Genomic DNA, 26,150 nt, shown 5'->3' with positions numbered 1-26,150 from the left:
GTCTCTATACATGGGACATATGTTTATGAGAAATGGAAATATGAAATCTTGTGGTCTATTAAATTTATGAAATGATTATTTATGTTAAACTAATGAACTCACCAACCTTTTGGTTGACACTTGAAAGCATGTTTATTCTCAGGTATGAAAGAAATCTTCCGCTGTACATTAGCTCATATTAGAGACATTACTTGGATTCATTCATGGCATATTTCAAAAGACGTTAGATTCGAGTCATTGAGTTCATCAAGATTATTATTAAGTTAATTATAGTTAAATGTATTATGAAATGGTATGCATGCCATCAACTTTCGATGTAATGAAAGATTGTCTTTTCAAAAACGAATGCAATGTTTGTAAAATGTATCATATAGAGGTCAAGTACCTCGCGATGTAATCAACTGTTGTGAATCGTTTATAATCGATATGGACTTCGTCCGGATGGATTAGGACGTGTCTTCACAGTTGGTATCAGAGCGGTGGTCTTAGCGAACCAGGTCTGCAATAGTGTGTCTAACTGATAAGACGTTAAGATGCATTAGTGAGTCTGGACTTCGACCTTGTCTGCATGTCAAAAGTTTTGCTTATCATTTCGTGTCGAAAATTACCTGCTTATCATTCTTAGAGAATCACTTGCTTCTCATTCTTAGTCTAGACACATTCTACTGCATTGACTGCATGAATAGTGTAAAGACAAAATTCATATCTTAGCGTATCTACTACTTCATATCTTAGCGTACCTGTTACTGTAACTTTGTCTGACATATTCCGTAAATTCCTCCGTAACTTATGGGATTTTAGTATTATATATGCATATGTAAATTATGTATTGCAGGGTACTAATCTACATCCTGTAATCTATTTCTTATCGAAAATCCTTCATCTGATTGTACAAGATGAATCACTCAACCAGTTCGAGTCCCTTAGATTTCGATAACTATTCCGATAGTTATTCCGACAGCTATTCCGACATGGATATTCACCTAAGCTCCGAAAGCGATGTCACCAGAATGAATCAATCAATCAGCCATCCCCAAATTCATCTTATGCATTCGTAGTCGACTTAATAAATGGAGACGCGAAGAAGGCGATCCCTTCCACCAACCGAATTCACCTCTTGACAATGAACCTGAAGCGTTTACCAGCGAACCTATCCGAAACACCATTTTCAACCTCATTTTCAGGATAGCTCATCACTATTATATTCTATCTAAAATTCTAAACCTTATTCATCTGCTTGTTCCGACCGACAATCATCTTGGAATAATAGGAGAAGTCAACGAACTTCTCGCTCGAGTAATCAATCTGGAGAATATGGTACAAAATGTACCAGCTTCAGCAACATCATCGGCACCAACAGTACCATCAGTAACAGCACCAGTACCATCAACAATCCATGCCTTAACATCTCATTATGTACCTCGAGTATAATCATCGTTCTACGTATCATTCTACATCGATTATCTTCGTTCTTCATGACGATTAAGTAATCTCTAAATGTTTTAGAGATTATGTATTCTAGTTCTAATGGTAAACCAAATGAGTTTAATATCACATTGACTCATTAAATCCATAATTACGTCTGAAGAAAATATATATGTATATATGTTTTCATAAAGATTGTAATTAAAATTTTTATTGTACAAACTGTTAATGGTGAGAATATTTTAACGGGTAGGTAATACCCGAGGAATATTTAGATTTCACATTAATAAGATACACTGTACATTCTTCGAATCTGATTCAATAATCATTTACTATCCTACTTACATCTACCAATATACGAATCCGTTCACCACAGAATAACCATTTTCATTCAAATTCAATTTCATATTTAGATTTTGACTTACCAGAATCTAACAAGTGGCATAATGAAGAAATAATGAACACAATAAAAATTGATTAGAAACAGACTAATTAACAATATGAAATTTTGTTAAGAAACCACGCTAACAAGATCCTAGCTAACTGTTCCTAGCTATCTGTTACTATATGACTATTTCCTTAAAATATACTAGTTTAGGTGGAGCTATTGAACTATTGGACTATTGGACTACTATTATGGACAATTAAAAATTATTAAAAGAGTAGAAAATATTAAATACAACACATTTCGACTTAAAAGATTGTAAATAAATTTCATCTTCTACAATTAAATAATTCCTCAAGTTGCCACTTGATTTCATCTTAAACCTCATTTGTATCTTGACGATTACAATCTGCGTTCAAACCTTTCATGATTCTTGAAAACGCCTCAATCTATGGGATGAACCAACCGCACTTCATCTACGGAAGAAAAGATTGATGCATATAGTTATGCACCTGAAAATACTCGGAACATGTGTAAACATTTAATACGTGTCTGTTCCAGCTCCTTTGGCATTGTTATTACCGAAAATAATATTTCAACTCTTTTTCCAAATTAGCCAATTTTATCACAGCTCCAGCAAATCAATTCCGACTTCTCATTCAAATAAACTTTATTATAACTTTAATATATAAGTTCGCCCTTCATCATCATTACCGGAGAACCATTTATATTCCACCACATTAGCAGTAAACTTACCAGCAACTTCAATGAATTTGGACTTTTCGAAAAATTATTATACTCATTGAAAACCCATCATGTATTCATCTATACCCTGTAACAATAATTGCCATACCAATTATCGAGAATCAGCAATCAGTGTTCCGAATCTCGTAGCATTTCCACATCAATAGTTATAAGTATACATATAACAATTATCTCGAAAAATTACGATCCTCAATTCTGAAATTTTGAAAAGCACCCAGCCTATGAATCAATACTTTGAACTTTGAAAAAGCTGAATGAAGCAGAAGAAACTGTAGGCAACCGTAAACGACCTTAATTGTCAGAAGTGTGATGATAAAGAATAATATGTTGGAAAAGCTCAGAAAAATTGGAACTGGAAAACTGATAGAGTTAACCATGAAGGAGACCAAGGAGAAATACAAGAACCATACCCTATATCCAAAGAATCCAGATAATTCTGGATCCGTTGAAATCTTTAGAGAATATCTTACTCCGAAGTCATGTTAAAATCTTGCGGAAAATCTTTCTCCATCAACCATCGACCTTAGAAATTCCAAAATATCATCATCAATATCTTCGATATTTCTGAGGATATTTTCATAAATATTCTCGTTCGAAATTATATACCTCTTCGTGCTTCCTGTGTATCATATATTGGAAACATTCAATAGAAAAATTTAGTACCGAAAAGCAGATTATGCGAAACTATGAAGAAAGTCGTGGACAAATCACAAAGAATAAGTTTGACTTCAAAGAATCCAAATGATTCAATGTCTGCTAAAGTCTTTAATGAATATCTTGCTCCTTACTTTAAACCCTTGCAGACAATAGTTTCTATCATCCTCTGATCTTAGATATTCCGAGATATTATCATATCTTTCATTATAAATATCCTCCATATTTCTGAAGATATTTTAATAACTATTCTTATCTGAAATCATTAATCTTTTCGTGCTATCAACATTACATCATATAGAAACTGTTAGTTTCTATATTCTGTAAACTTTCGTGCTTAAAATATGAATGTTATTGAAGTAATGTTGGGAACTGATGCATGAGTTAGTATAATATGATGACACTTGATCAACGTGATTATATTACAGTAATTCATGTTGAGTTTCTAATGGAACGTGATGATTCACAGAACATACCGTCATCATGTACTATTTACATGACTCTTACATTCTACTCAATCTCCAAACATATTAAGAACATATATTCTTAATAGTTCTATCTTTCCGTATATTCTGGTAATTTGACAAATCAAATCGTGCCATTACGATTTCCTTCTTAGAACATTAACAATGTTCATTCCGAAGTTTATATCTGCGAATTCTGAACCATTACAAGCGGTGTTTGATCGCAAGAAGAAGAAACGAAGGGACAAAGCTCCAAAATATAAGAGAAAATATAAATCCCAATAACAACACGGAGGTTACAAACCGTGGATATTAATACGAATAACAATATAAAGACATGGTATAATTAAGAATAGTATTACCCCAAGGTAATAATAGGAGTAAACAGATTCTTCTGGTAGAAGATTGAAAAGAAGGATGACAGAAATGATAATTAAGAAAACATTAAGGATTAGAACTGGATTAAGCATTTTCACAATCCTTTAGATGTACGAACTAAGAAAGAAAGTATTGGAATGGTGAAAATAATGGAACGGATGAAGTTCATTTATAGTGGAAATATCAGACAGAGTAATCGAGGCAGATCACCGTATTTAATTATGAAGATCTTAATTTCCATAAATCCCGAAGAACCAGATCTTATAGATTTCAAAGATTTTCTTCAAATCCCTTGAATTCCAGAATTTAACCAAGACAACGTCAAAAGCTAAGATGCACCTTATTTTCTAAATTCCACAGTGACTACGTCAAAAGTTAAATCTCTATCTAAATCTATTGTGACAGCTTCATTCGTACGCTTCGATTAATCAAATCATTTTATCCATATTACTCAATGATGATAAAACTCTATTTATCAACTTATATTCGTCATGAAAACATTTTTATTGTTAACCATGACCACCTCACTCAAATTTCGGGACGAAATTTCTTTAACGGGTAGGTACTGTGATGACCCGGGAAATTCAGACCAAATTTAAACTTAATCTTACTATGATCTCGAAACGATAAGCAAAGTCGATAAAGTTGAGTCTCAAATTTTTGAACTGTTTAATATATTCAATTGACCTTAGACCGTTCCCGACGATTCACGAATAATTGTTTGTAAATGAATATATATATATATATATATATATATATATATATATATATATATATATATATATATATATATATATATATATATATATGAAAATTTGATAAGTACAAGTATTATTATTAATATTATTGATAATATTATTAGTATTATTTTTAACTAGTAATATTATTATTTTATGATTATCAGTATTTTTATTATATTATTATTATTAATATATTTATTAGTAACATCATGATAATTTATAAATCAACAATATATAGAATCAGATGCAGATTTCAATCACGATCGAACTGTTTTAAATTTTGTTTCCTGTCTTCAATCAGTTACGTATCTTTATCAATGGTACCACTTTATTCAATCACATTCTACCTTTACTTGTATTATTATTATATTTTTGTCCTGATCAAAATTTGTGATTGTCGACCTGGATTAAAACAAACGAATTATTGTTATTTGTTGAGAGAAAACATTCAATTCTTCCATATCATTCTCATTACCAATCTCACCACCAAGAACCCAGAACTCATGAAGAAAATCACAACCGTTCACCACCTTCACTCTCAAACTATCACCCTCATCTTCAAACCGACGCCACCATGATTGGAATACCGCCTTCATCTCCCTCTCTCTTAATTTTTCTCTCTCTTCTGTTTACAATCGTAACCACAATACTAACAACACAATTATACTTTCTTCAATTGTTTCCTTCCAATCTGTTTCGTTTTCTGTCTCAGCTGCAAATAGGCTACGACTGCTATGGTCTTCTGTCTAGCTGTTGATATTGCCGTGAACAACTGTAAACCACTACCTTCCCATCTCTTTCTCGCTCTCTCCTAATCTTCAACGTAAACCACCATGCTTTCTATATTTTTTTTTATTCGATAGCTGCAGCTATAATCTTGCTGCTACTAATCATTGGTCGACAACCCATCAATAAACCACGACCATAATACATGTTGCTGCTATGTTCTTGTTTAAATCGAGTGACCTGTTTCTCTTTGCCATTCGGTTTCTGTTTCACTACCGGGACCAAAAACCAAAACAAAAATAATCATCGAATTTAACTAATACTATCGAATTACTCCAACAAGGTAGCTGTTACTATTTCTGTTGTAATTCTCGTTCAACTAGCAGCAAAAGCTGCTTTTCTACTGTCAAAAACCACCATCATGCCATCTCCACTTCAGCACCCATTTAACCACGATCAACTAAACTTTCGGCCTTCTGTTCTTGCAACCCACGAGCCATCCCAAACGCCATTGTTATAATACTGTTTGCAGTTATTTTTTTTCTGTTGTTCAGTCTCACATGACACCATAAACCAACCCAAAACCCTCATCAATCCAACTAGTAGCAACTTGAATTACTTTTGAATTGTTATATGAAAACAAGTGGCTACTATAAAGTACTTCCTTTTTCTTTTTGACCGCAATTTAAACCACTTGCCAATAATCTTTCGTTAGTGGGAATTTTACAATAATGGAATGTGCTAATAAAGTAATCATATGATAAGACAACCGGGTCCAAATACTGACATAACCCATTTCTATATTACGCGTTTCATTTTATTTTATTTTATCACGGTATTATGAGTGGTGATAGATGTAAAGATATGATGATGATAATGATAAAGTGTCGCGAATGATTGTGATGATGTACGAGAAAATCATGAAGTGGTTCGAAGATTAAGATGTTAGAGTGAAGATGATGAATATATATGTTAATACATAAAATCATAATGGATTTTGTAAATGATTGTGGTGATCATTGAAGATGATGATATGTATGATAGATGATTAGTTGATGATGATGATACTCGTTTAGATGATGTTAAGAATGAATGATGATGATTACGGAGGGTGATGATATAGAAGATGATGTGATATCGCGAAGAAGGTGATGATGTCACAATAATGGAAATGATGATGACTTCATGATGATAAGATGATGATGGATGCCGATGGACAATGAGGAATATGTAAATGAAGATGACATGATACTGTAATTTGGTGATGTTGTAAATGATGTAAATGATGTCGATGATGATTAAGAAAAAGATATAACAGATAGATGAATTGGATATATAGATATAGACTATGTTATAATTCAGAAAAATATTAACAGAGGGACGGTTAGGGGTTGATGGCATTAAGCAAGAGGTCGGGGGTTCGAGTCTAGACGGAGGCAGTTCTTTTTACAACTCGTTTTTAAGGTAGTTTTTCCTTTTATTTATAATGATTATTATTATAAGTATTTTTTTTATTGTTATTATTTTCATTATTCTGAATATTGTTATTGATATTATTATGATTTTTATTATGTTTGTTATTATTAGTGATATAGTATTTATTACTAATATCATAGTTGCAAGAATTAAAAGTATTACTAGTACTATTTGTATTATCATTATAATTATTAGAATTGCCATTATAATTAGTATTATAAGTATTATGATTAAAATTATAGAATTATCAATGTTATTATTAGAAATTGTTATTTAGACTAACATGATAGTTATTATTATTAATATTACTAATAAAAGTATTAGTTATCTTTATTATTAGTATTACGAATTACGATTATAGTCACCAATATGAATAATATTATTATTATTAGAATTACTGACTAATCATTTTTGTAATTATTAGTATTGTTGTTATTATTAACCTAAGTATCATTTTAAACAATAACATTACTATTATTAGTATTATTATTATCAATAAGATTATTAATATTAGTATGAGTAAATCATTGTTATCAAAACTATCATTTTAACATATAAATATTTTGTACATAAAATATACTCTTTATATATACTAAAAATATATTAATATTTTAAATACAATATATCAAACATATTAATAGAATTTATATAAATACTTACATATAATCAACTAATGATTTTAAATATAATACTAACCATATATATATATATATATATATATATATATATATATATATATATATATATATATATATATATATATATATATATATATATATATATATATATATATATTAATATAACTAAATATATAAATATTAAACATTTTAAAGATATACACAAACTAAACAAGTATAAGATATAATTTAAGATATATATAAACTTGTTCGATTACGATTATACATTTTAATTTATATACAAATGATATAGGTTCGTGAATCCGAGGCCAACCCTGCGTTGTTCAGTTGTTTAATATCGTCATATGTATTTTTACTACAAAATACATTAGGTGAGTTTCATTTGCCTTTTTACCCTTTATATTTTTGGGCTGAGAATACATGCGCAATTTTTATAAATGTTTTACGAAATAGACACAAGTAATCGAAACTACATTATATGGTTGAATTATCGAAATCGAATATGCCCCTTTTTATATAGTCTGGTAATCTAAGAATTAGGGAACAGACACCCTAATTGACGCGAACTCTAAAGATAGATCTATCGGGCCCAACAAGCCCCATCCAAAGTACCAGATGCTTTAGTACTTCGAAATTTATATGATGTCCGAAGGAGGATCCCGGAATGATGGGGATATTCTTATATGCATATTGTTAATGTCGGTTACCAGGTGTTCAATCCATATGAATGATATTTTTGTCTCTATACATGGGACGTATGTTTATGAGAAATGGAAATATGAAATCTTGTGGTCTATTAAATTTATGAAATGATTATTTATGTTAAACTAATGAACTCACCAACCTTTTGGTTGACACTTGAAAGCATGTTTATTCTCAGGTAAGAAAGAAATCTTTCGCTATACATTAGCTCATATTAGAGACATTACTTGGATTCATTCATGGCATATTTCAAAAGACGTTAGATTCGAGTCATTGAGTTCATCAAGATTATTATTAAGTTAATTATAGTTAAATGTATTATGAAATGGTATGCATGTCGTCAACTTTCGATGTAATGAAAGATTGTCTTTTCAAAAACGAATGCAATGTTTGTAAAATGTATCATATAGAGGTCAAGTACCTCACGATGTAATCAACTGTTGTGAATCGTTTATAATCGATATGGACTTCGTCCGGATGGATTAGGACGGGTCTTCACATAAATGTTGAGAGGATTTGGAAGTAGTAAAAGATGAGGATGAAAGTGAATGGATGAAAGGGGTTTGACCCTTTGACCTAGTCAAGGGTTTGATCCCTTGTCAAGTCTAGTCCCTCAACTTTCGTTCGGGTGCGTGAATTACCTAAACGAGATAATTTAAAACGCGTATTAACGGGAGATGTTATAAACATATAACGAAGTTTAAAATAGTATAACGGAAAAGTAAATGGAAAAAGGCGGGATGTTACATTACCTACTCCTTAAAAGAAATTTCGTCCCGAAATTTATGTAGGCGTAGTAGTCGTTGTTTCTTCCTAGAGATCTTGCGTTTCCGAATTCACGAATAGATGAGGATACTTCCTTTGCATTTGATCTTGTCTTTCCCAAGTAAACTCGGGTCCCCTTTTGGCATTCCAACGGACCTTGACAATTGGAATTCGGCTTTGTTTTAACGTTTTGACGGAGGTGTCCACAATTTCTACCGGTTCCTCCACAAAATGAAGTTTGTCATCGATAGTAAGCTCCTCGAGAGGGATGACGAGTTCGGGTTTGGCTAAACACTTTTTCAAGTTAGATACATGGAAAGTAGGATGAACGGAACTCAGTTGAGGCGGAAGATCTAAACGATAAGCAACGGTTCCAACACGCTCCAAGATTTCGAAAGGACCAATATACCGCGGATTTAGCTTCCCGCGTTTCCCAAAGCAGATTACACCTTTCCAAGGTGCGACTTTTAACATTACTCGGTCACCGACTTGAAATTCGAGGTCGTTGCGTCGTTTGTCGGTATAACTCTTTTGACGACTCCGGGCCGTCCGAAGCCTATCTCGGATTTGTACGATCTTCTCGGTGGTTTCGTGAATGAGTTCGGGACCGGTGATTTGTTTGTAGCCTACTTCGGCCCAACAAAGAGGAGAACGACATTTTCGGCCATATAATGCTTCGAATGGTGCGGCGTTAATACTCGTGTTATAACTATTGTTGTAGGAGAATTCGGCGAGAGACAAGTGCTTATCCCAAGCTTTTCCAAAGTCGACAACGCAAGCTCGTAGCATGTCTTCCAAGGTTTGAATTGTGCGTTCGCTTTGTCCGTCAGTTTGTGGATGATATGCGGTGCTCATGTCTTAACGCGTTCCCAATGCTTCTTGCAAAGTACGCCAAAATCTAGAAACAAAACGGCCATCTCGGTCGGAGATAATCGATAAGGGTACACCGTGTGGGGCTACGATTTCTTTGATGTAGAGTTGTGCGAGCTTCTCCATGTTGTCGGTTTCCTTCATGGCTAGGAAGTGCGCGGATTTGGTGAGTCGGTCAACAATGACCCAAATAGTATCATAACCGCCAACCGTCTTTGGTAGTTTGGTGATAAAATCCATCGTTATCCTTTCCCATTTCCATTGCGGGATTTCGGGTTGTTGAAGTAGTCCGGACGGTCTTTGATGTTCGGCATTGACTTTGGAGCAAGTTAGGCACTTTCCAACATAAGTAGCGACGTCCCTTTTAATGTTCGGCCACCAATATTGTTCTTTGAGGTCGTGGTACATCTTATTGGCACCGGGGTGAATCGAATATCTTGACTTATGGGCTTCGTCTAAAATAAGGCTTCGCAAGTCCCCATAACTAGGTACCCAAATCCTTCCGGCGAAATATCGGAGTCCGGTTTCTTTAACTAGTAATCGAGAGGTGAGGACGTTCAAGTGTTCGAGAGGGATGTTTTCATCCTTGAGAGCCTCATCTTGGGCTACCCGAATTTGGCTATTAAGGTTGGTGTGGATGGTGATGTTTAAGGCTCGGACACGAAGAGGCACCGCTCTTTCTTTTTGACTTAAGGCATCGGCTACTACGTTTGCCTTCCCGGGATGGTAACGAAGCTCGCAATTGTAATCGTTCAAAGTTTCAATCCACCGTCGTTGTCTCATGTTTAGTTGCTTTTGATCGAAGATGTGTTGAAGGCTTTTGTGATCGGTGAAGATAGTACTCTTGGTTCCATAAAGATAGTGTCTCCACATTTTAAGTGCAAAGACAACGGCACCGAGTTCGAGATCATGAGTCATGTAATTCCGTTCATGAATTTTTAGTTGTCGAGAGGCATAAGCAATGACTTTATTCCGTTGCATCAATACACACCCAAAACCATGTTTCGAGGCATCGCAATATACAACAAAATCATCATTGCCTTCGGGAAGTGACAAGATAGGAGCGGTGGTTAGCTTTGTCTTCAAGATTTGAAACGCGGATTCTTGCTCGGTCGCCCAAATGAATTTCTTTCCCTTGTGAGTTAATGCGGTTAGAGGACGTGCAACCAAAGAGAAGTTTTCGATGAATCTACGATAGTACCCGGCGAGACCCAAGAATTGACGAATGTGAGTAGGAGTAGTAGGAGTCTCCCATTTACTAATGGCTTCGATTTTCGTAGGATCGACTTTAATACCTTGATCACTTACAACATGACCAAGAAATTGAACTTCCTTCAACCAAAATTCACACTTGGAGAATTTGGCATAAAGTCGTTCTTGTCTCAAGAGTTCAAGCACAAGTCGGAGATGTTGTTCGTGCTCTTCTTCATTTTTAGAATAGATCAATATGTCATCGATGAACACAATAACGAATTTATCGAGATACGGTTTGCACACGCGGTTCATAAGATCCATGAACACCGCCGGTGCGTTAGTGAGACCAAATGGCATGACAAGGAATTCATAACTACCATAACGAGTTCGTAAAGCAGTTTTGGAGACATCTTCCCCCTTAACCCTCAATTGATGATAACCCGAGCGGAGATCGATTTTCGAATATACACAAGACCCTTGTAGTTGATCAAAGAGGTCATCGATGCGAGGAAGAGGATATCGGTTCTTTACCGTCAATTTGTTTAGTTCACGATAGTCAATGCACATTCGTAGGGATCCGTCTTTCTTTTTAACAAACAAAATCGGAGCGCCCCAAGGTGAATGGCTAGGTTGGATAAAACCACGATCAAGTAGTTCTTGGATTTGACTTTACAATTCTTGCATTTCGGATGGAGCGAGTCTATATGGTGCACGTGCTACGGGTGTGGCTCCCGGAATAAGATCGATTTGGAATTCAACCGGTCGATGAGGTGGAAGACCCGGCAATTCATCGGGAAATACATCGAAATAGTCACTAACAATTGGCACATCATCGATGTGCTTCTCATCGGACTCGACTTTCTTAACGTGAGCAAGGATCGCAAAACAACCCTTACAGAGTAGTTTTCTAACTTTAATACACGAAACGAGGTTGAGTCCGGTGCAACTCTTATCGCCATAGACGATCAAAGGTTCACCATTCTCGATAGGGATTCGGATTGCGTTAAGATCACAAAGGATGTGAGATTTCGTTTTGGCTAGCCAATTCATACCGATTATTACATCGAAGCTCCCTAGTTCCATGGGTATCAAGTCAATTTCAAACTCATTACCCAAAATGTTTAACGTACACCCCCGGTAATATGTGTCGGCACTCAATAGTTTTCGTTGGCCACTTCAATGGTATAAGTGGTATCTAGTGGACGTGGTGGAGTATTAAAAGAATGAGTCAAAGTCTTGGATACAAAACTCTTATCGGCACCCGAATCGAATAAACAAGTAACATAAGTGTTGTTGAGAAGAAACGTACCCGTGACCAATTCATTATCATCTCGGGCTTCCTCGGTGTTGATGTTGAAAGCTCGGCCGCGCGTATTGGGGTTATCTTTCCTCTTCGGGCATGCATTTCTATAATGGCCCGTTTGGCCACATTCGTAACAAGTGACCGTTTTGGAGGATTGGGCCCCTTTCGAGCGATGGGGGAGGCGCTTGTGCAATTGTTGGCCTTATGACCAACTCCTTGGCACCGGTGGCAAATTAGCTTGCCGCATTCACCCGAGTGGTGCTTGTGACATTTGTTGCAAAAAGGTTGAGTTCCGGCATAACCTTTCTTGCCGTCGTTGTTGAAAGGATTTTTGGTGAAGGTATTGTTGTTGTAGTTGCTTGATGGAGTGGCTTCCCATTTTCTTTTGTTGTTACCTGACTTGTCCTCGGCTTTAGGTGCCGGTACTACGATTTCGTCCACCGTCTCTATCAATTTGCGGGCCATGTTCAAAGCTTCTTGATGATTAGGGGGTTTGGATGACATTACTCCGTGTTTGATGCTCTTTGGAAGACCATCCATGTAAAGTTCAACCCTTAAAGACTCGGGGTTCACAAGGTTTGGGCACATCAAGGCTAGTTCAGAAAATCATTGATTATAGGCCTTGAGATCGTTTCCGACCGCTTTTAGAGTTCTTAGCTCTTGTTCGAGCTTTCGGGTTTCCTCGCGCGGAAAGTATTCGGTGATCATCTTTCCTTTCAAATCGGACCAAGAGAGAGCGTGGGCTTCATCGGTACCCACCGATTGTACATAGGTGTTCCACCAAGTGAGAGTGACGCCGGAGAAAGTGTGAGTGGAGTACTTGACCTTGTCTTGGTCCCGACAACCGCTTATGCTAAAAACGGCTTCCGTTTGCTCAAACCATCGAGTGAGAGCAACTGGTCCTCCAGTTCCATCGAAAGTGTGAGGTTTGCACCCCATGAAAGCTTTATAGGAGCATCCCTCGTTTGAGTTACCGGCTCCATTGTTGTTGTTGTTGTTGTTGTGGTTGTTATTATTATTGTTGTTGGATGAGTGACCGGCCATGGCCGCATCTACGGCGGTGGCTATCATGCGTTGTAGAGCTTGTTCGGGAGTTTCACGGCGTGGCGCACGGCGAAGAGGCATTGTTCCTTCAAAACAAAAGAATACCGTTGGTTAGTATTCTAAATAATACTAACTGTGATATGGAATAAAGATAGAGAGAAAATTTTCCTTGACTCGCCTTAAGTTCTTTATGCCACAATGTCGGAACGTTCATATGAGTCACCGTAATATAATCCCGGAAATTATATTACCCTGATTCATATGTGCATTCGACATCATTTCATATAGTCAAGGTGGTGATAATGCTAAAAACGAACATATATTTCATATCATTATTCCTCAAGAAAGACAAGCTTTCAGTTGCAATTGTTCTATTTACAAGTGATATTCGTTTAAATAATAAAAGGTGAAGACAAAAGACAGATTCGACGAATTTTAGACGTAAACGACCAAAAAGCTCAAAAGTACAAAAGACAATCAAAAAGGTTCCAATTATTGATAAGAAACGTCTCGAAATTACAAAAGTACAAGATTCAAAACGCAAAGTACAAGATATTAAATTGTACGCGAGGACGTTCGAAAATCCGGAACCGGGACCAGAGTCAACTCTTAACGCTCGACGCAACGGACTAAAAATTACAAGTTAACTATGCATATAAATATAATATAATATATAATTAATTATATTAATTATATATATATTATATATATATATTATAAAACCGTCGGCAGAGAAACTCCAAGGGTGTGAGCTGTAAATACATTCTCCGCGACTCGCGGAGTTTGAAGAGGATTTTGCCGCGAGTCGCGGAGCCCCAAAAATCAACTCTGGCTATAAAGCAAACCGAATTCTGATCATTTTTCATATTCTATTTCTCTCATCTCTCTATCTATACGATATATATATATATATATAATTTATATTTTAATTTTAATTTTAATTATAATTCTAATAATAAGGGTATGTTAGCGAATGTTGTAAGGGTGTAAGTCGAAATTCTGTCCGTGTAACGCTACGCTATTTTTAATCATTGTAAGTTATGTTCAACCTTTTTACATTAATGTCTCGTAGCTAAGTTATTATTATGCTTATTTAAAACGAAGTAATCATGATGTTGGGCTAATTACTAAAATTGGGTAATTGGGCTTTGTACCATAATTGGGGTTTGGACAAAAGAACGACACTTGTGGAAATTAAACTATGGGCTATTAATGGGCTTTATATTTGTTTAACTAAATGATAGTTTGTTAATGTTAATATAAAGATTTACAATTGGGCGTCCCTATAAATTACCATATACACTCGATCGGACACGATGGGCGGGGTATTTATATGTACGAATAATCGTTCATTTAACCGGACACGGGAATGGATTAATAGCCACTAGAATAATTAAAACAGGGGTGAAATTACATTCAAGGGTAATTGGTGTAATTGTTAACAAAGTAGTAAAACCTTGGTTTACACGCAGTCGATAACCTGGTGTATTCATTAAACAAAGTATTAAAACCTTGTTACAATTCGAATCCCCAATTAGTTGGAATATTTAACTTCGGGTATAAGAATAATTTGATGAGGACACTCGCACTTTATATTTATGACTGATGGACTGTTATGGACAAAAACCAGACGGACATATTAAATAATCCAGGACAAAGGACAATTAACCCATGGGCATAAAACTAAAATCAACATGTCAAACATCATGATTACGGAAGTTTAAATAAGCATAATTCTTTTATTTCATATTTAATTTCCTTTATTTTATATTTAAATGCACTTCTAATTATCGCACTTTTATTTATTGTTGTTTAATCGCACTTTTAATTATCGTACTTTTTAATTATCGCAAGTTTATCGCACTTTTATTATTCGCAATTTCATTATCGTTATTTACTTTAAGTTTTAATTTAAGTCTTTTATTTATTTAATATTTTACATTAGGTTTTAACTGCGACTAAAGTTTTAAAATCGACAAACCGGTCATTAAACGGTAAAAACCCCCCTTTATAATAATAATATTACTTATATATATGTTTGTATTTTTATAAAAGTAAACTAATATAGCGTTGAGCTTTGTTTAAAGATTTCCCTGTGGAACGAACCGGACTTACTAAAAACTACACTACTGTACGATTAGGTACACTGCCTATAAGTGTTGTAGCAAGGTTTAAGTATATCCATTCTATAAATAAATAAATATCTTGTGTAAAATTGTATCGTATTTAATAGTGTTTTCTGCTAAAATTAATAACTATTTTATATACACCTCGCATAACATCAAGTATTTTTGGCGCCGCTGCCGGGGACGCTATCTTAAAAGCCGGAAGCGCAACGCTAATATAAAAAAAAAAAAAAAAAAGATTTTTTGTTTACTTTTATTAAAATTCGTTTTGTAAAAATACGTTTTAAATATTCGAAAAATATAAAAAGAAAAACAAAAATATAAGTATTTTTAAGATTTTGTTAAATATTTAAGTTTTATAAGTTTCTTTATTTTTATTTTAGTTTATAAAAATATAAGCTTTATTAACTATCTTTTATTTATAGAAAAGAATTAAAAACAGAAAATAAAAAAAAATAAATAAATAAAGAAAAAACGCGTCGATTCAAACTGTGCCAGAATTGAAATTCTGAACCCCGCGACTCGCGGGGTTTTCTTCATTAATTACCGCAACTCGCGGAGGGTATCTGACAGGCGACAGGAAGCCCTAGTTCAGCATTAATTACGGTTTATTATTAATTATAATTATTATTTAAACCTAATTATTATTATTATTATTATTATTAGTTTTATTTTTATTTTTATTTTTATTTTTACTTTTTATTTAATTTATGTATTTAGTATTAATTAGTTTTATTGAATTGTAAAATTAGTAGTTTTATTAAAAATAATATAAAAAATAATATTTTTATAAAAATTGTACTTTTTACAACTTTTTGTATATTTTTATATTTTGTCCCTTTTTAATCGTTGTAGCGTAATATTTGTATTTTTCGCTCATATTTAATTTTAAACTTAGTTTTTGCTATAGTTATTTTTACTCCTAGATTTTTAGGCTTTGACGTAGAATTCCTTAAGTGCTTTTTCTTTAGACTAAGATTTAGGTGCTTTAGAATTTTGCGACGCCTTTTTAAGTTTTAGTTTCTTTTTAAGTTATTTCCATTTGGGATTTAGTTTTTCCTGTAAGCTTTAATATTTTTAGACCTTTTACTATGTATCAATTATCATTCCAATTAGTAATCTCAATTTGCGATTATAATTTTAAGTTAGTTGTAGTAATAAGGTTAGGTTAGTCAAGTATTTTTAAGTTTTTATAAGTTTCTTTTATTTTTCCGTCACCTTTTATTTTTCAACCATTTTTTTTCTTTTTATACCTTTTACGACGAACTCTTTTTCTCTCTTATTTCTCGCCATTCTAGTTTTTAGGACTTAGAATTTTTTCTACTTCTTATCTAAATTTCTTAAAATTACGAAAATTTATTTTAAGTGGTTAAATTAATAGACATCAAAATTTTCTGGTTCGTAGTAATAGTTGGATTTGTACGTGGACCGGGTTATTGGAGCCAAACAGTCCTCAATTATATTGAGACCAAACGAATCCTGCCCCTCTGCTGCATCTTTTGGCTATTCAAAACGTGGGCAAAATCAGAAAAGTCTATTAATTGGATAACTTATTATAATTTTTCTTTCCTTTTAAAAACTAATAGGATATTCAGTGGATGCACCGAGCAAGACGTTCACCACCTTTTGTACGTTCACCACCTGTAACTAGATCAAGACATTTAGCAAATATAACCGCCGTTGATTTTTCTTTAGAATCGTCATCCAGTCAACCAAGTACTTCAGTTCAAATTTCCGATAATCCATTTTTTGAACCCAACCTCACAATTGAGAATCCAGAGAATATTCAGGAACGGTTCATAGATCCTGAACCATTAAACTTTCCTCCGGAACCACCAATCATTCAAACAGAGATTGTTGAGGAACGAACCATTAAATCAGAATCATCTAGTGATACCGATTCAACAAATTCGATTATGGAGAATCTGGAACCTTTAAGTATGGAAGACCGAATGAGAGCTAAACGCACTGGCCAAGGTCACGCAATTACTCATCCAGACATTAATGCGCCAGATTATGAAATCAAAGCACAAATTCTACACATGGTGACTAATCAATGCCAATTTAGTGGTGCGCCGAAGGAAGATCCAAATGAACATCTACGTACCTTTAATAGGATCTGCACACTATTTAAAATCCGAGAAGTGGAGGATGAACAGATATATCTCATGTTATTTCCCTGGACTTTAAAGGGAGAAGCCAAAGATTGGTTGGAATCGTTACCTGAAGGGGCGATTGATACATGGGACGTTTTAGTTGACAAATTTCTTAAACAATTCTTTCCTGCATCTAAAGCCGTAAGACTTCAAGCAGAAATTGTTACGTTCACACAGAAACCAAATGAAACTCTATATGAGGCGTGGACAAGATATGGAAAGTTATTAAGAGGATGTCCGCAACATGGTTTAGACACCTGTCAAATAGTACAAATATTCTACCAAGGATGCGACATCACTACAAGGAAAGACATAGATATAGCAGCTGGTGGTTCTATTATGAAGAAAACCGAAACTGATGCTTACAAAATTATTGATAACACTGCTTCCCACTCACATGAGTGGCACCAAGAAAAAGATATCATTAGATCATCTAAAGCAGCTAGAGCCGATTCTAGCCATGACTTAGATTCTATTTCCGCAAAGATAGATGCTGTGGAGAGACGAATGGAAAAGATGACTAAAGATATTCACTCAATACGAATTAGTTGTGAGCAGTGTGGAGGACCACATTTGACAAAAGATTGTCTCAGTATTGAATTAACAATGGAACAAAGAGAGAATATTTCATACATAAACCAAAGGCCTGGAAATAATTATCAGAATAATTATCAACCGCCAAGACCGATTTACAATCAAAACCAGAATTATAACCGAAATATTCCATACAACAACCAACAAGGTCCTAGCAATCAACAAGTATCCAATAATACTTACAACCAGCAAAGACCGAATTTTCAAAACAAACCACCACAACAAACCAATGATAAAAAGCCGAATTTAGAAGATATGATGACGAAGCTAGTTGAAACTCAAACGCAGTTTTTCACATCTCAAAAACAAACCAATGAACAAAATGCTCAAGCATTTAGAAATCAACAAGCTTCTATTCAAAATCTGGAACAAGAAGTAAGTAACCTAGCAAGGTTAATAGGTGAAAGAAAACCGGGAAGTCTACCTAGTGATACAAACGCTAACCCCCGGAATGAAACAGCTAAAGCTATTACCACAAGAAGTGGTACAACACTTAAACCACCTGAAATACCTGTAACTTCTGATGAAACTATTCCTACTCCACAAGAACCACAACCTGATCAAGATAAGGAAAAAGAACCGGTAGTTGAAAAGGTTAATGAAAATAACACAGTTAAGGATAAACCTTATGTTAAACCATACCAACCACCACTTCCTTATCCGAGTAAAATGAAGAAAGAAAAACTTGAAGCCGAGCAATCCAAATTCTTGGATATGTTTAAACAGATAAATGTAAATCTTCCTTTCATTGATGTGATTTCAGGAATGCCAAGATATGCTAAATTCTTGAAAGATCTAATCTCAAATAGAAAGAAAATGGAAGAACTCTCGGCTGTTACTATGAATGCTAATTGTTCAGCAGTGCTGTTGAATAAGATACCAGAAAAATTATCTGATCCAGGAAGTTTCACAATTCCATGTTTTCTGGGTAGTCTTAGTTCAATAGAAGCATTGGCAGACTTAGGTGCTAGTATAAATCTAATGCCGTATTCACTATACGCTAAACTAGACCTTGGAGAATTAAAACCAACCAGAATAAGCATACAACTAGCCGATAGATCAATAAAATATCCTAGAGGGATAATGGAGAACATGCTAGTTAAAGTTGGTACTTTAGTATTTCCAGTAGATTTTGTTGTTTTGGACATGGAAGAAGATTCTCAAGTTCCTCTCATATTAGGAAGACCATTCTTAAACACGGCTAAAGCAATGATAGACGTGTTCGGTAAGAAACTGACCCTAAGTATAGAGGATGAGAGTGTTACCTTTTCAGTTGATAGAGCAATGCAACAACCACAATCTGCAGATGATGCATGTTATTATATTCAAACTATAGATGCACATGCAGAATTATTAGAAGAATTTCCAGAATTACAAGGAACAGGAGAATGTTCTTTAGGAGAAGGTAATGAACCAATTGATGAAGCTGAAATGTTAGCTACACTTATAGCTAATGGATATGAACCAACAACAGAAGAAATTCAAATGCTAAAAGAAGAAGACAGATATCGATATAAATCATCGATAGAAGAACCTCCGAAATTAGAGTTAAAGCCACTTCCAAACCATTTGGAATACGCTTATTTACATGGTGAATCTGAATTACCTGTAATAATATCGTCTTCTCTTACTAAAAATGAAAAATCACAACTCATTTCTGTGTTAAAAGCTCATAAACCAGCCATTGCATGGAAGATTCATGATATTAAAGGAATAAGTCCTTCGTATTGCACACATAAAATCCTTATGGAAGAAGGTCATAAAACGTATGTGCAACGCCAACGAAGACTAAATCCTAATATGCAAGATGTAGTTAAGAAAGAGATTATTAAACTGCTAGATGCAGGTTTGATATATCCAATCTCTGATAGTCCATGGGTAAGCCCAGTTCAATGCGTACCTAAGAAGGGTGGCATGACTGTCATTACAAATGAGAAAAATGAGCTTATTCCTACTAGGACTGTAACAGGATGGCGTGTATGTATTGATTATAGAAAATTAAATGACGCCACCAGAAAAGATCACTTTCCCTTACCTTTCATAGATCAAATGTTGGAAAGATTAGCCGGAAATAGTTACTATTGTTTTCTAGATGGATTTTCCGAATATTTTCAAATTCCAATAGCACCCGAAGATCAAGAGAAAACCACATTCACGTGCCCTTATGGTACTTTTGCTTACAAACGCATGCCATTTGGACTTTGTAACGCCCCTGCAACCTTTCAAAGGTGTATGATGGCGATTTTTCACGACATGATAGAAGAATGCATGGAAGTATTCATGGATGACTTTTCAGTCTTCGGTGATACATTTAAATCATGTCTAGTTAATCTGGAACGAATGCTAATTAGATGCGAAAAATCAAATCTAGTACTTAATTGGGAGAAATGCCATTTCATGGTTAAAGAAGGCATCGTTCTTGGACATAAAACTTCAAAAGAAGGAATTGAAGTGGATAGAGCTAAAGTAGATGTAATTGCTAAACTTCCACATCCAACCAATGTTAGAGGAGTTGGGAGTTTTCTAGGGCATGCCGGTTTTTACCGACGTTTCATAAAAGATTTTTCTAAAATTGCCACTCCTATGAATAAACTCCTAGAAAAGGATGCTCCATTCATCTTTTCAGATGAGTGTATCAAATCTTTTAATATTCTTAAAGAAAAACTCACTAATGCACCGATCATGATAACACCAAATTGGAATCTACCATTTGAACTAATGTGCGATGCAAGTGATTTTGCAATGGGAGCCGTTTTAGGACAAAGGATTGAAAAAAGATTTCAACCTATATATTATGCTAGTAAGACGTTACAAGGAGCACAAACGAACTATACAACTACTGAAAAAGAACTCCTTGCTATTGTCTTTGCTTTTGACAAATTTCGATCATATCTCGTTCTAGCAAAAACGGTGGTCTATACCGACCATTCTGCTCTTAGATACCTATTTTCAAAACAAGATGCTAAACCAAGATTAATCCGTTGGATCTTACTCTTACAAGAGTTTGATATTGAAATCCGAGATAAAAGAGGAGCAGAAAATCTCGCCGCTGATCATCTTTCTCGTCTTGAAAATCCCGAATTAGAAGTTCTAAATGAATCGGCCATACAAGACAACTTTCCTGATGAATATCTATTGAAGATAGATTATAAAGAAATCCCATGGTTTGCAGACTATGCAAACTACTTAGTTTGTGGATTCCTTGAAAAAGGATTATCGTACCAAAGACGAAAGAAATTCTTCAGTGATATAAAACACTATTTCTGGGAAGATCCACATCTGTTTAAAAGTTGTCCCGATGGAATAATACGCCAATGTGTATTTGGAGATGAAGCTAGTAAAATTTTAAACCATTGTCACACAGGACCAACAGGAGGGCATTATGGGCCTCAACTAACAGCAAGAAAAGTTTATGAAGCTGGATTCTATTGGCCTACAATTTACAAAGACGCACATCTTCTTTGCAAATCCTGTGATGCATGTCAAAGGGCCGGAAAAATAAGTCAACGTGATGAAATGCCACAAAATGTCATCCAAGTATGTGAAGTATTTGACATTTGGGGTATTGACTTTATGGGTCCATTTCCAAAATCTAATAATAATCTATATATACTCGTAGCCATTGATTATGTATCTAAATGGGCGGAAGCACAAGCTCTCCCAACTAACGATGCACGAGTTGTAGTCAACTTTTTAAAACGTCTTTTTGCAAGGTTTGGAACACCGAAAGCTTTAATAAGTGATCGGGGTACTCATTTCTGTAATAATCAACTTGAGAAAGTTCTTAAAAGATATGGAGTAACTCATAAAATCTCCACCGCATATCATCCACAAACAAGTGGACAAGTTGAAAATACCAACCGAGCTTTAAAACGTATTTTAGAGAAAACCGTAGGATCAAATCCGAAGGAATGGTCCATTAAATTGGAGGATGCACTCTGGGCTTTTAGAACAGCCTACAAAACTCCAATTGGAACCACACCTTTTAGACTTGTTTATGGAAAAGCATGTCATCTTCCAGTAGAAATTGAACACAAAGCATTTTGGGCTTTGAAGACATGTAATCTTGATTTACATGAAGCCGGACGTCTACGATTAAGTCAACTAAACGAATTAGAAGAATTAAGACATGAAGCATACTAAAATTCGTTAATCTATAAAGAAAGAACGAAGAAATGGCATGATAAAAGAATCAGAAGTTCAAAAGAATTTAAAGAAGGAGACAGAGTTCTTCTTTTCAATTCACGATTCAAGCTATTTCCTGGAAAAATTGAAATCAAGATGGTCTGGACCATTCATAGTCAAAAGAGTTTTCCCATACGGAACGATAGAATTGATAAATTCAAATGGGATTGAATTTAAAGTTAATGGTCACAGAGTTAAACATTACATACATGGTCCGATGGAAGTCGACAACGAAGTTAATCACAATTTCGATACCACAACTAACTAAGTGTGGGGAGAATCAAGTCTTTAAAGGATAATATGTATTTCTGTTAGAGTTAGATTGTCTGTTTTCGTGTAGTTCTCGAAAATGGAACCCGAATGGTCTTTCCCTAGCAGACCCTAAAGAACTAGTCTTCTCCCCCCATTCTGAATTTTTATTTTTTTTAGGTTTTTACAAAATGAAGACTGCCTGTGAACTAAACCATGGTCTAATGCTACACGCTTTGATCACTAAAAGAAATAATGACATACTACCGAGTGAAATAGTATCAGTAATCAGAGAAAGGATGGACGGAGTTAGAAAAGAATCCAGATGCGAAGATAATAAGTTACAATTTGGTAAAGGAAAATCAAAATCCGCAGCGAAAAGAAGAGCACGACACCTAGAAAGATGTCACAAATGCGGAAAATGGTCACATGGAGGTAAATGTTCAAATAATCAAACCTATTCAAATACCGAATTTGTTACTTTATGCAGAGACGGACCGTTCATATGTTTAGAAGAAAAGACACTGAATGCTCGAGGTTACGCCTATGTAGCCATGGAAAATCAATTAAACCGACTATCTTATGAATGGAATAGATCATATAACTAAGAAATCTATTTCACAGGTATGTCTGTACAGTTTTTATTTTTATTTTTATTTTTAACCTTTTGATAATAAACGCTAATTTGTTCGCTAAAAAGTATTAAATTGGTATTAAATAAAATTAGGTTTGGCGACCGAAATTATTGATATCATTCAAAAATTTATTACATCACTGCGAAATTTAACGTTTATTCTTAAGGTATAAATATCTTTAATCAATCAACCCAAAATATTTCAAAAATTCGTCATGAGTTAAATTAGGTCTTGGAACCGAAATTACTTTACCGAAAAGAGGGGCGCATATTTTTGATAATATTTGATTGATTAAAGTGGGATAAAAAGACAAAAAGTTTTTTTTTTTTTTTACCATGTTTTTATAATTAATATTTAAATCTTAAATTAATATTGTAAACTTTGTAAAAACAATATATTTAAAATTGTAAATATTTGAAAAATTAATTTTAAGTTTGGTGTGAATTTTTAATTTTTAAAATATAAAATTACAATTTTATGCATTTTAAATTTTGAGTTTGGTGTGAATTTTTAATATTAATTTTGAATTTTATATTTAAGTTGTGTGAATTTAAAAACAAAAATTTACTTTATCTCATTAAGTTAAAAATATGATTTTTAAAATTCGTCGTAAGTTGAAGACTAGGTCTTTGAACCGAAATTGCTTTACCCAAGGGAGGGACGAGAACTTTTATTATCATTATTTTTAATCTTATTAATTTAAAGTATGCCAAAAACATTAAAAAAACCCAAAAATCTTAGCTTTTAAAACAATCGCTACAAAAAGACAAATTTTAAAATTTTGTCGAGAGACGGACTAGGACATCGATCCGAAACGACCTCGTCCTAAATAACAAGGGAAACAAAATTTTAAAATTAATTTCTTAATTGTTTTCAAAAGTTAATGATTATAAAAAAAAAAAAAAAAAAAAAAAAAAAAAACTCCGCGACTCGCGGAGTTTAAAGGGTGTTTCACCGCGACTCGCGGAGGGATGAAAAATCAGAAAAAAATAAAGAGCTGGAACAGATCAGTCCCAACCCCAAAACAATAAAAACCTGCGAAAAACACTCCGCAAAAACACGAAAAAAACCCCCCAAAATCACAATTTTTAACCGTTAATCACCAAATCTTTTGCTAAAATCATGTTGAGAAGGATGCTATCTAAGAATTACTCAAGAAAAACGGTAAATTTCTACACCTAAACACCATTTAATCCGAAATTTGGTGTTCTTGAGCTATTTTTTCCCCAATTTGATTTTGATGCTTTTTAGTGTAATTAAGCTTAAATTGTTTATGTATTATGCTTGTATAACCTAGATTGATGCTGTTTAACATGATTAGAAGCCTTAAACTTCAAATTTTGAGTAATCTAGGGTTTGTGTTCTTGAGCAAATTTGGGGCTTTTTGATATAAACAGGTTATGGCCAATTTTTGTCATGAATTGTTGCTAAATTAAGTAGTGTAACATGTTTAGGTACTTAAATGATCCAAACTTTGAGCCTAAACATGATTTTGAGAATTAAAGTGGACTTTTTCAAGTCTAAAATTCATGAACTTGATTTTTGAAAGATAATGCCATTTAAGACTTGTTTAATTGCTAGTAATGATTATTTTGACATGTTATTTGAGTTGAATGCTTATGAACTTGGCGAACATTTTCGTATATGCTTATTTGAAAAAGTGTAGATTTGATAAAAATGTGAAAATAAGCTTAAGTTTGATATAAATTGATAATGTCATTGTAATTATTTTGATTGATGATTTTGCTGACACTAATGCATATTTGGATGCACAAAAATTGTGTTTGATGTGTTTTGCAGAATGAAAGGGGTGAATCTTCATCCCAAGCCCGCAATGCTCCTGCTGAGAATTTGGAACAACAGGAGGTGGATAACTACTACAAGCAGGATGTACCTCATCCAGTCATGACCTTTTCCGATATGCACTTGGAAGAGTTGCACCCGAACCTGAGATTTGACAGACTTTGGATAGATTATCCAAAATATCAACGGGGTTTGCATACTCTTCACTCTAAGGTTGTTGAGGTACCGAGGGTCATAGAATGGGGACCCTTAGAAGCTGTAGAATTGGCCGGGCCAATTAGGGAATTACTTGTACAGAGGTATGGTAATTCTTCTTTTAATGACTGGATATGTTTATTCACCATACGTAGACCTGTATATAAAGTATGGTGTGAAGAATTGTTATGTAGTATAGAGTTGAATGATCGGGTAGCTAGTTTAACCGATCGTTCTTTTATTAGATTTTTGTTAGGCGGTTCGATGCGCCACATGTCTTTACTGGACATGGCTCAGGCTTTACGTATATATACGCCTGAGGAGTTAGCGTCTGCCGATTGTAGAGGATTGATACTAAACGGTAGAAAGATAGATGAGAATTTTGATACACACGGTGAGTGGAGTCAAATGACAAGCCATCACCGTTTCAAAGGGGGAAATTACTCTTATTTGGATATAGATAGATCCGAATTAAGAGTGATACATAGGTTTTTAGCTAATTCGATTACACAAAGGGGTAAAAACAAAGAAAAGGTAAATGAACAAGATTTGTTTTACCATATGTGTATTCGAGACCCACAGAGCGCTGTAAGTATACCATATTGTGTGGGTTATTATTTATCAGCTATGGTTCGGGGGATGCGACCACATAGCATAATAGGAGGTGGTATTTTTATT

The sequence above is a fragment of the Rutidosis leptorrhynchoides genome, chromosome 11, assembly GCF_046630445.1.
Source record: "Rutidosis leptorrhynchoides isolate AG116_Rl617_1_P2 chromosome 11, CSIRO_AGI_Rlap_v1, whole genome shotgun sequence".
NCBI classification, from domain to species: Eukaryota; Viridiplantae; Streptophyta; class Magnoliopsida; order Asterales; family Asteraceae; genus Rutidosis; species Rutidosis leptorrhynchoides.
This window is presented reverse-complemented; position numbering follows the sequence as displayed.